Raw genomic sequence first — 13,773 nt, 5'->3', positions numbered from 1 at the left:
AACAAAAAGTGTTTATAAACTTTATAAACATCACTCAATATGCAAATTCACCACAGAAATAGTTATAACCATCTAATAATTGCAAATATCACATTTAACTCACATTTAAGGTTACTCAGACACAGTTATCGGATAATATGGCTGACTTGACAAGGCTAGAAAGGGCACTCTGAACAGAGAGCACTACGATGATAAAAACATCATTTCTGTTGACTTTGAGTGGCAAACTCTTTCCCCACCAAAGCAACTGAGCTGAGCTGAGCTTTTTTTTCTGTCAGCAAGGCAGAACAAGGTTGACAGATTAAAGCTTTACTTTTGTTACTCTGCTTTGTTCATTTATTTTCTCATCTTATGAAACTTCAAGAAACATCTTTAATTTCTCTGGCTCTGCCTCACTCCCTCTGTAAGTGTGTGTCCCTAGTTAATTAGGAGGAATATATGTTAATGGGACGCTGCTAGCAGACTAATTAAGATTCTGATTAGAGCAAAGATACTGTCAGCCAGTCCCAATGTGTGTGCCTTCATGATTGTGGGTGCTTATGTGTGTTTCTTGCTGCTGGCTTGCTTGTCGAGGAAATCACCCAAGCTCTAACATGTACTTGATGAAGAGATTACACAATGTACTGTATCTGTTTGTTCCCTGGTTAGAAAATGAAACACATTCTTAGCTACAGTGGTAAATTGCCTTTAAAAACAACAACAACAAAAAACATGGACCTTGATTATCTTACTCAGCCAGACAGTGTGGAGTTGGGTAGGAATAGTAGTAGGATGCAAACTCCTGATCTGGGCTTGCAGAAGACCACAGGCTGAATTTAAGTCAGGAACACAGTGATCTATCTAATCATGGGTTTGCTTGTGTGCGTGTGGGTGTGCAGATACATCTTCCTGTCTGTCTGTGCGTCTGTCTCTCTGTATTGTTTGTGACTGTGTATGTTTCTAACTGTTGAAAGAAAATCAAAGATTTTTCTCTCATGTTGTACATTGACAGAGCCAAAAAAAAAAGTCATATTAAGAATTTGTTCTGTACGTCTTGCCTTCTTCCACTCAGTTTCCCTTCATGTGAACCATACTTGCTTTCTGTCTCAATTTCTTCCCCTCAATTTATTTCTGTTCAGTGTTCTCTTTTCATCCTTCTCTTCCAGCTTCCTTTTTTTGTATTTTGTAATGGATTTTCTCCAGTGTTTTATCTCCAGCATTGCCCACATGCTGTGCCATGTGCATTGCTAAGATGAAGTGGGAATCCAGCATCTGTAGGTTGTAAGAAAGAGTGACACTCCTCTGGTGTGGGAGCTGCTCTGCATAGAGAAAGGAGTCACTATGTGCATTCACAAATGACTCACTCATACAGTATGCACATTATGATTGATGTGAGCATTGATGTGTACACTGAAGAAAGAACTGCAGAGATTAATTTATGACAGGGTGATATACTTTGCTTGAAGTCACTTTGTATCGAGTGTCACTAACCAGTGAAGAAGGATTAAGAGACTCTCGTGTAGCGTGCGGCAGGGTGAGATTGTACCTCATGATTTGTTGTGTGGACAGGAATCATTCTTTGAAGTGAGATTTATGTTCACCCAAGACTGAAATGCTCCAAACTGATCAAGTGGTTGAGTCTTCTTTTCTTCTTGCTTTGATGTTTATGGTAGTGCATGTTATGTTATGTGTGTTGCAACATTACACACTCACATCTCAAGATTTAAAAAAAACTTTCCAATTTAAAGTAGGCATCAGGGACATTAAACAATTAGTATGGATTAGTGAATCTAAACTTGTCTTGTGATATTGTGGAGCCAAAAATGGAATGTTATTTATTCTATGTATTATTATTATTATCATTATTGGTAATATTATTTGTACTTACTAAATTGTACTTACTAAAAATATTTGATTTCATACTCAAATTGAGCAAATAACTAGAGGTTATTGTACAACTGGGGAGTGAAGCTACAGCATTGTAATTATTTACGAAGGAGTTGAGATGTCCTGAGATTATTGAAAATATGAAAATCTGTGTAATTCTTCTTTCAAAATTCTTAGCCTTTCACAGCTGCAAAGCTTCGTATGGGAATGTACATTTACTTGACACTTCTCACAGTGATGTTTTACATTGATTCGGGGCAGGGTCTAGGCAAACATATATGAGAGGCCAGTCAGAAATGTGAGGGGAGCATCATTGGTACACATCATGCCACAACAGCAATTTTCTGGGGGAGTATTTTACACACATGTGGTGAAGGGCATTTTTGCCTATGACAGTGTTTTCTCCATGGAATTGAGTTATTAGCTATGTATCCAACCCCAGTCTGGAGAAGTGGATTGCACTTTGTCTGGCTTCTACCCTGCGCCCTGTCCAGCTTGGGTGTCCCACCTGAGGACAAAGCTTCTGCTGAAATAGCTCCTAGGTTCAATGAGGCATGCAGACCCCCCCCCCCCCCCCCGACCACTGGTGGCATTCCCTCAGGGGGAAAACTGAAAAATAAAGATAAAAAATAAAATAACATGAATGATCCCTCATCCAGATTTTAACAATTAACATCATAACATACAATGGAAGCCAGATCTTATAAAATTCTAAGGCACCTCTCCGTCTTAACGGTGGATGTAATAAGCATTTTTCTGCAAACATTAGCTGACGTATGTCGTCATTGATCGCGACGTGTCTTATCATTGGCTATGGTCTTGTGGGAGGAGCGCAGAGAGGTGGAGGAAGGAAGTCGGAAAACAGATTTAAACCATGTTTGAAGTGTTGCATCTGTTTGCCGGTACAGTGAGAAAATGTCGTTACCGAAGATGTCTGGATGCTAAAACAAACCCTGGAGCTGCTGTTTTGTTCAACACGAGTGAGACTGGACACAGAACACATCTGTGGCGCGAAGGTAAGGCAAACAGTTAGCGGCTAGCGTTAGCATTTCCGACGAGCGTTAGCATTAGCATTACCTTGTAATGATATCGAGTTGTGGACAGCTAACATGGGGGGATAATAATACAATGGGCTCTTGGTGTGTAAATCCTTGTTTGTTTCATTTTACCGATATTTTGCGTCTCATCGACTTATGGTCAGCTTCTTTGTGGTTGTTTTGCATCGTATTGTGTCTTTGTAGTTTTGTGTTTATTCCTGGCCATATAACGTTTCTTTGTGGCCATTTTGTGTTTCAATGTGGCAGTTAAGCATCTCATTGTAATCGTTTTGCAACACAGTCCATAGCCATCCCCATAGTTCCCCTGTTGTGTATATTATTGATTAGAAATTTGTTTGTGGTGACTTGAGACTTTATTGAGCTCAGTTTTGAGTTAAATACAAGCTTGAAAACTAGATTTTAACTCTTTGCTCCTCCACAAGTATTAAGCCTCAAGACTAGGACACAATGTATGAGCTGAGACTCATGTTAGAAATCATTATAAAAAGCTATTTTAATTAGGTTATTTGTTTTTCAAGTGTTGTGCTTGTGTTTTCCAGGTTTACTCGTTCAGCTGCTGCAGCCTGGACAGAAACACCAGCTCTTATCTGACAAACCAAACAGGTATGTGACCTAAAAATTTACCCAGTGTGAATACAAAGTGTTGGTGAGCTGAATTATTAATGTTGGTAACAGTGGTATTCTTTAAATCTTTGGTATTTAATGAGTTTAGTATTGAATATAATAACAACTGATTAGTCATCTGTATAACTTGTCAGAAAATAGTAATAGTAGTTGTCAGTTATTTTCTGCCTTTGGACTGAAGTATAATTTAAAATACGGTAATATGGATGATCCTCCAGTGATTCGTTGACAGACAATTGATATAAAAATTTAAGAATTTAGGATAAGAATTTTTGTAAATTTTTCCCAAATATTTATATGGGTATAAATCACAAGTTTCATCACAATAGGATCATATATCAATTCAATGGACAACAATTCCATGTTTGCAAATATCACAAAATCTGTTACGATATACACTACTCACAATAAGTTAGGGATATTGTGAAAGACTCGGTGGATGTCATACATACGCTTCAAAGATTTTTGGGATAGGGAGGCAATTGTATTGGGGTGATAGACACACCTCATTTTGTGTTTTCCATGTAATGGTCTCACTGTGTACAGTGTGCCTTACATATTGGGGCACTCATGTAAATAACAATATCCCTAACTTATTGTGAGTAGTGTAATTCCGCTTCATTTCAATTCAGGATCCAGCGATCAATATGAGAAGATATCATATGCCGATTTAACACAATCACCTCCATTCATAAAATCACAAACAGCGACTACAATATCCATACAATACATTTTTTTTCCTAAGCTCAACCAGACATTTAAATAAAAAACAATTTTCTATTTTATTCATTTATTCAAAATAGATAAATCCTTTTCACTATGAAGTGCCACATTCTGATATATTGAGCTTGCAATTTTTCAGTTCCTATTTGTATACATTAAAGCAGGATATTGTGTAAACCTGAGTATTTTATTTTGAAGTGGCATGGCTTACACAGCATGCGCCTTGTCAGTTGACCAGTCCTTTCTCCAGAATCTAAAATGTTTCGAGACCACTGATTTATTCACCAGAGGAGAGACAATACCTTCACTGACTTTTTTTCTAGCTGCTTGACATGGCGTTGCTTGTATTTACTTTGGAGGTGAGCACACTCAGGCGGAGAAAGATGTGCCAGGGGAATTTCAAAACAAAGGCGTGCCTTACAAATTATTATATTTGGAGGGACTGTGATGTTATATATTATGTTAGTGTTGGGTTACTGTTGTTCCAGGGTTAATGAACATGTTTCCAGCTTAGATGCGGTGAAGCCTGTCTGTCATGTCAGCTGCCTGTAATGGGCTGGGAGCCAGGTATGGAGACGGTCTTGGGGTCATCCAAAGAAAAGGGGGCTGAAAGTGAGTTGATGTCGGTAGTTCAGGATTTATGTTATTTTTGGCTACGGCCTTCAGCAACCTTTATTACTGCGCTTAATAAAAGTTGTAACAAAACCAGCTGATGTCTCTGCACTTGCTTGACGAGGGACAATAAGTACGATGACTGATCGATGTTTTCATTTTGGATCAATACTATTGGATTGTTGATCAGTGAATCGATGTATCAGTGTAGGTCTGTGTCATTACACCCCCATTATTTATAATTATTGATTCTTAAAGGTGGGATGCTTTTTCTTGTTATATGTGACAGTAAACAGCAAATTTTCTGAGACACTCCTGAAACGTTTGGAAAAAGCTCTGGTTTGGCTGTAATGTTGAATATTTATGTGTGTTTTGGGGTTAAACTGTTGATGAAGAATAGGTCATAGTGTGTGGATCATTTTCCTATGTATGTCTCTCTTTTTATTTCCTCCAGGTGTCACCACTTTGTCCATGATCACAGAGAGTCTTCGTACAATGAAGAAGTTCTTTGAAACCAGGACAGAGGTCTCCAGGTAATTCACAAAAAGCTTTACATCAACTGTCCAACACAGAGCACTGACTTTAAATTATATATCTTCAGTAATTGATTTGAAGTCTGAATAGTTGTCACAAAAAGACTTAACTAATTATTTAAGTTTATTTACATAGTTCATGAATGTACAGTATATGTACATGTATGTATGTATGTACAATGTAAACATCAGCTCTCTCTCTCTGTCTCTCCCTCCCTCTTGCTCCTTCTCACTCTCTGTCTCTTTCTGTCTCTCACTCTCCCTCACCCCCTCCCCATCTCTCCGTCTCTCTCCCTCGCTCTCTTAAGCCTGGCATTTAAAATCATATCCGATTTTGAAAATGTGAGAGACCACACACATGAGCACAAATAATATCATTATTCTTATAATAATGCACAATAATGAGATGACCAACACAGCACACCACACACTAACAAATTCACCACCAACAACCAGAGTCTGGACTCAAACATGGCAAACATTGTTTGTTGTGCTTCTGTCTTCAGTCAGCTTGCTTCCCGATTGGCCAACGCCCCATTGGGCGGTGGTGACAATCCACAGAGTGCGCACTTGGTTTTCATCAGTGTACTCTGATGTACATACAGGATTTTCAACCATAAATATTGAACATTTTTAATAATTATCAATCCGATCATCTTTGGAGCAGATCAGGGAGGGTAAAATCACTCACACAACAGGAGAATCTGGCAAGATAATCGTTAGAACCAACTGATAATCAGGCCTTTGCTGGCTTTGATCTCCCAATTATCTTTTGGTGTGTACCCCCACTTTACTCTTTCTCTCCAATTCTGTCTGTCTTCTTCCCCGTCTCTGCCTCTTTCTCCGTCTCTCTTTCTCTCTTCCTTGCTCTCTCTCTCATGCTTTCTCTGTCCCCCTCTACACACGCACTTTCTCTGTGTCTCCCTTCCCCTCTCTCTGTCCATCCATCCATTTTTTGTCTCCATCTCTCTGTCTCTCCCTCTCTCTTTCTCATTAGTACACTAAATCATAAATATGAAACACTGTCATTTTGCTTCATTTTAGCTTCTATCAACCAAAGTTATTTCAAATTTTAACTGACTTTGGAGAAGAAAAGATTTCCATCCACTGCTGTTGTGTGACTATTAGGAGCTGGCAGAGTCAGTCCTTCAGTCAGAGCAGCTTCTCCTTTGTCTTTGTGTATAAGGCAAATTTAACTCTTGGACTAGTTCTGATTAGTCCATAACCAGTTAGTCCACACTCTGGTTTCTTTGTAGATTATTATGTGTTACTTCTCTATCTTTTGACAGTTTGAAATTCAATACTCAGAAACTCTATGTGCTTTTATTTTGACATGTTAAAGGTTACATCTTTATATTTATGTTTGTTGTATTTTTTTCCACAGTATTCAAACTCCAACCAATAAATCACAGAGAAGAGACAGGCGTGAAGACATTTCCACAAGGTCAGTGTGTTTTTTTTCTTTTCAGTCTGACTCTTAAAACCTCTTGTCTGGAACAAATAGCAACAAATTAAAGCTGTTGTAACTTATCAATTTAAATTTTTATTTTCAACAATGTAGTTGCAAAAAATAAATGTAAAAAAAATGTATAACAAAATACATATATATATAAAACAAAAGACAGAAAACCTTATTTTAGAATAGAATAGAAACAATGTTTAATATTTACAATAAATAGGGCTAAAAAAATAAGTACATGTCAAAAGTTAAAGGAATAAGTCTAACAGGATAAAACATTTTAAAAACCTTAAAAATAGAATAGTTGTAACTTATCAGTTTTACTTATACATATACAAAATATATATAAATAAAACAAAAATTATAAAACTATAGTTTAGAATAGAATAGTGACCATTTTAATAAAAAATAAGTGTAAATCTTGACATAACTTGTAAACCTTTAAATATTAATTGTAAAACCTTCAAAAATATGTCTAAAAATTAAGCATAAAATTATAAAAATAAGGATAAAACTTTTAAAAAGCCTTAAAAACAGGTGTGATAAATAAGATTAAAACCTTAAAAATATCTATTAAAAACCTTTAAAAATGGGTCTAAGAATTGAGCATGGAACTTCTAAAATAAAAATACATTTAGAACCTTAAAAAAATATCTAAACAATAAATATCAAATTCATAAAAGGTTAAGTACCCTCAAACAAGTCTAAAAAACAAGTATAAAGTCTTTAAAATCTTTATTTGAAACTTTTAAAAATATATTTTAATATAATAATATAAACATAAGTATGAAACTTATTAGAAATTATTTAAAAACCTTTAAAAATATGTCTAAACAATGAGTGTAAAATATAAAACCTTAAAAAAAAATCTAAAAAATGTAAACATGAGAATCATCATCATGACATTTTCTTATAATAAAATGATTTGTATAACATCAATTTCGAAATAGAGAAATACAACTTAAAAGACTTAGGAAGACACTTTTAATGACTTTATTCCAGACAACATTTAACAAATCACAGCATCACAGCATTTGACCACAAGGAAACACTGGTTAGGGTTAATGTAGTTATGAGCACATTTTACAAAGATGAACATGTCTACTAAGCATATTTGTGATCATCACTGCCTGTGGTACAATTATTAATTAAATAATTTTATCATAAGCAGTTGAAAGTTCTTACAGGTGTTTAAAGACACATTAGTCTTTGGAAAATGTGCCCATGTCTAAATTATAGATGGTAGAGATCTTTTATCTAATTAACAGCTTCATAACGTTTTTGTTTTCTTTCATCCACTTCAGGTCTTCAACTGCTGTCGTCTTCTCCTTCTGCAGAGAAAAGAACACGTGTTAATCACAGAAACTGATCAGTAAATCTAAATATTTTTAAGACATACTATTCTCTGACATTTTTTTGGTGGCTTTTTATGCCTTACTATAATATTACATTTTTGACACGACTAATTTTTTTTTTTTTTTTTTTTTAAGAGGACAGTGAGAGAGAGACAGGAAACAGGGACAGAGAGTGGGGGAATGACATGCAGTAAAGGTCCGGCCAGATAGGGAGTCGAACTGGGGTCCACCTGCTCAGACCACTAGGGTCCACATGGTACACGCCCTAACCATACGGCTATGAGGACGCCCCCTTTTTTGGGGACATGACATTTTTTGATGGTTTTTGAGACCATACTATACTATGACATTTTTTGGTGATTTTTGACACCTTACTATACTATGACATTTTTTAATGCCTTAGTATACTATATGAAGACATTTTTTGATGCTTTACTGTACTATGACATTTTTTGATGGTTTTTGATGCCTTACTGTACTATATGATTTTTTGACCATTTTTGACGCCATACTATATGATGACATTTTTTGACGACATTTGATGCCATACTATACTATGACATTTTTTGATGGTTTTTGATGCCTTACTGTACTATATGATTTTTTGACCATTTTTGACGCCATACTATATGATGACATTTGTTAATGCCTTAGTATACTATATGAAGACATTTTTTGATGCTTTACTGTACTATGACATTTTTTGACCGTTTTTGAGACCATGCTATAACATGACATTATTTGACGCCTTACTACACTATGATGGTTTTGACGCCATACTATACTGACATTTTTTGACCGTTTTTGACTCCTTACTATACTACAACATTTTTTGACGACATTTGATGCCATACTATACTATTACATTTTTTGACCGTTTTGACGCTTTACTATACTATGATGTTTTTATGAGTTAGTATACTGTAACATTTTTTGACAATCTTTCATGCCTTACTATACTATGACATTTTTGACAGTTATGGACACATTACTGACATTTTTTGACCATTTTTGAGACCATACTATACTATGACATTTTTTGGTGATTTTTGACACCTTACTATACTATGACATTTTTGACATTTTTTAATGCCTTAGTATACTATATGAAGACATTTTTTGATGCTTTACTGTACTATGACATTTTTTGATGGTTTTTGATGCCTTACTGTACTATATGATTTTTTGACCATTTTTGACGCCATACTATATGATGACATTTTTTGACGACATTTGATGCCATACTATACTATGACATTTTTTGATGGTTTTTGACTCCTTACTGTACTATGACCTTTTTTGACCACTTTTGACTCCTTACTATACTATGACATTTTTTGGTGATTTTTGACACCTTACTATACTATGACATTTTTGACATTTTTTAATGCCTTAGTATACTATATGAAGACATTTTTTTATGTTTTTTTTTTTGATGGCATTTTTATGACTTAGTATACTATAACATTTTTTGACACATTACTGACATTTTTTGACCGTTTTTGAGACCATGCTATAACATGACATTATTTGACGCCTTACTACACTATGATGGTTTTGACGCCATACTATACTGACATTTTTTGACCGTTTTTGACTCCTTACTATACTACAACATTTTTTGACGACATTTGATGCCATACTATACTATTACATTTTTTGACCGTTTTGACGCTTTACTATACTATGATGTTTTTATGAGTTAGTATACTGTAACATTTTTTGACAATCTTTCATGCCTTACTATGCTATGACATTTTTGACAGTTATGGACACATTACTGACATTTTTTGACCATTTTTGAGACCATACTATACTATGACATTTTTTGGTGATTTTTGACACCTTACTATACTATGACATTTTTGACATTTTTTAATGCCTTAGTATACTATATGAAGACATTTTTTGATGCTTTACTGTACTATGACATTTTTTGATGGTTTTTGATGCCTTACTGTACTATATGATTTTTTGACCATTTTTGACGCCATACTATATGATGACATTTTTTGACGACATTTGATGCCATACTATACTATGACATTTTTTGATGGTTTTTGATGCTTACTGTACTATATGATTTTTTGACCATTTTTGACGCCATACTATATGATGACATTTTTTGACGACATTTGATGCCATACTATACTATGACATTTTTTGATGGTTTTTGACTCCTTACTGTACTATGACCTTTTTTGACCACTTTTGACTCCTTACTATACTATGACATTTTTTGGTGATTTTTGACACCTTACTATACTATGACATTTTTGACATTTTTTAATGCCTTAGTATACTATATGAAGACATTTTTTGATGCTTTACTGTACTATGACATTTTTTGATGGTTTTTGATGCCTTACTGTACTATATGATTTTTTGACCATTTTTGACGCCATACTATATGATGACATTTTTTGACGACATTTGATGCCATACTATACTATGACCTTTTTTGACCACTTTTGACTCCTTACTATACTATGACATTTTTTGGTGATTTTTGACACCTTACTATACTATGACATTTTTGACATTTTTTAATGCCTTAGTATACTATATGAAGACATTTTTTGATGGTTTTTGATGGCATTTATGACTTAGTAACTATAATTTTTTGAAATTACTGACATTTTTTGACGTTTTGAGACCATGCTATAAATGACATTATTTGACGCCTTACTACACTGCCATACTATGAATGATGAATTTTTTGACGACATTTGATGCATACTATACTATGACATTTTTTGATGGTTTTTGACTGCCTTACTGTACTATATGACATTTTTTGACGCACTTTTGACTGCCATTACTATACTATGACATTTTTTGGTGATTTTTGACACCTTACTATACTATGATGACATTTTTTAATGCTTAGTATACTATATGAAGACATTTTTTGATGCTTTACTGTACTATGACATTTTTTGATGGTTTTTGATGCCTTACTGTACTATATGATTTTTTGACCATTTTTGACGCCATACTATATGATGACATTTTTTGACGACATTTGATGCCATACTATACTATGACACTTGCCACTTTTGACTCCTTATATACTATGACATTTTTTGGTGATTTTTGACACCTTACTATACTATGACATTTTTAATGCCTTAGTATACTATATGAAGACATTTTTTGATGCTTTACTGTACTATGACATTTTTGATGGTTTTTGATGCCTTACTGTACTATATGATTTTTTGACCATTTTTGACGCCATACTATATGATGACATTTTTTGACGACATTTGATGCCATACTATACTATGACATTTTTTGATGGTTTTTGATGCCTTACTGTACTATATGATTTTTGACCATTTTTGACGCATACTATATGATGACATTTTTTGACGACATTTGATGCCATACTATACTGATGACATTTTTTGATGGTTTTTGACTCTTACTGTACTATGACTTTTTTGACCACTTTTGACTCCTTACTATACTATGACATTTTTGGATTTTTGACACCTTACTACTATGACATTTTTTAATGCCTTAGTATACTATATGAAGACATTTTTTGATGCTTTACTGTACTATGACATTTTTTGATGGTTTTTGATGCCTTACTGTACTATATGATTTTTTGACCATTTTTGACGCCATACTATATGATGACATTTTTTGACGACATTTGATGCCATACTATACTATGACATTTTTTGATGGTTTTTGACTCCTTACTGTACTATGACCTTTTTTGACCACTTTTGACTCCTTACTATACTATGACATTTTTTGGTGATTTTTGACACCTTACTATACTATGACATTTTTGACATTTTTTAATGCCTTAGTATACTATATGAAGACATTTTTTTATGTTTTTTTTTGATGGCATTTTTATGACTTAGTATACTATAACATTTTTTGACACATTACTGACATTTTTTGACCGTTTTTGAGACCATGCTATAACATGACATTATTTGACGCCTTACTACACTATGATGGTTTTGACGCCATACTATACTGACATTTTTTGACCGTTTTTGACTCCTTACTATACTACAACATTTTTTGACGACATTTGATGCCATACTATACTATTACATTTTTTGACCGTTTTGACGCTTTTACTATACTATGATGTTTTTATGAGTTAGTATACTGTAACATTTTTTGACAATCTTTCATGCCTTACTATGCTATGACATTTTTGACAGTTATGGACACATTACTGACATTTTTTGACCATTTTTGAGACCATACTATACTATGACATTTTTTGGTGATTTTTGACACCTTACTATACTATGACATTTTTGACATTTTTTAATGCCTTAGTATACTATATGAAGACATTTTTTGATGCTTTACTGTACTATGACATTTTTTGATGGTTTTTGATGCCTTACTGTACTATATGATTTTTTGACCATTTTTGACGCCATACTATATGATGACATTTTTTGACGACATTTGATGCCATACTATACTATGACCTTTTTTGACCACTTTTGACTCCTTACTATACTATGACATTTTTTGGTGATTTTTGACACCTTACTATACTATGACATTTGTTAATGCCTTAGTATACTATATGAAGACATTTTTTGATGCTTTACTGTACTATGACATTTTTTGATGGTTTTTGATGCCTTACTGTACTATATGATTTTTTGACCATTTTTGACGCCATACTATATGATGACATTTTTTGACGACATTTGATGCCATACTATACTATGACATTTTTTGATGGTTTTTGATGCCTTACTGTACTATATGATTTTTTGACCATTTTTGACGCCATACTATATGATGACATTTTTTTGACGACATTTGATGCCATACTATACTATGACATTTTTTGATGGTTTTTGACTCCTTACTGTACTATGACCTTTTTTGACCACTTTTGACTCCTTACTATACTGTGACATTTTTTGGTGATTTTTGACACCTTACTATACTATGACATTTTTGACATTTTTTAATGCCTTAGTATACTATATGAAGACATTTTTTGATGCTTTACTGTACTATGACATTTTTTGATGGTTTTTGATGCCTTACTGTACTATATGATTTTTTGACCATTTTTGACGCCATACTATACTATGACATTTTTTGGTGATTTTTGACACCTTACTATACTATGACATTTTTGACATTTTTTAATGCCTTAGTATACTATATGAAGACATTTTTTTATGTTTTTTTTTGATGGCATTTTTATGACTTAGTATACTATAACATTTTTTGACACATTACTGACATTTTTTGACCGTTTTTGAGACCATGCTATAACATGACATTATTTGACGCCTTACTACACTATGATGGTTTTGACGCCATACTATACTGACATTTTTTGACCGTTTTTGACTCCTTACTATACTACAACATTTTTTGACGACATTTGATGCCATACTATACTATTACATTTTTTGACCGTTTTGACGCTTTACTATACTATGATGTTTTTATGAGTTAGTATACTGTAACATTTTTTGACAATCTTTCATGCCTTACTATGCTATGACATTTTTGACAGTTATGGACAC

At 33.8% G+C, this 13,773-nt stretch overlaps 1 long non-coding RNA gene across 1 annotated transcript; it reads left to right on the top strand.

Moving 5' to 3' along the window:
- The first annotated feature begins 5,334 nt into the window (after nt 1-5,334).
- On the top strand, nt 5,335-8,276 carry LOC108893266 (uncharacterized). Its single transcript, XR_001962637.2, has 3 exons — nt 5,335-5,416; nt 6,801-6,860; nt 8,180-8,276. It is a non-coding gene; the product is annotated as an uncharacterized LOC108893266 (long non-coding RNA).
- Nucleotides 8,277-13,773: the final 5,497 nt, after the last annotated feature.

This window comes from Lates calcarifer, linkage group LG20, assembly GCF_001640805.2.
Source record: "Lates calcarifer isolate ASB-BC8 linkage group LG20, TLL_Latcal_v3, whole genome shotgun sequence".
In the NCBI taxonomy this organism is placed as follows: domain Eukaryota; kingdom Metazoa; phylum Chordata; class Actinopteri; family Centropomidae; genus Lates; species Lates calcarifer.
This window is presented reverse-complemented; position numbering and strand designations above follow the sequence as displayed.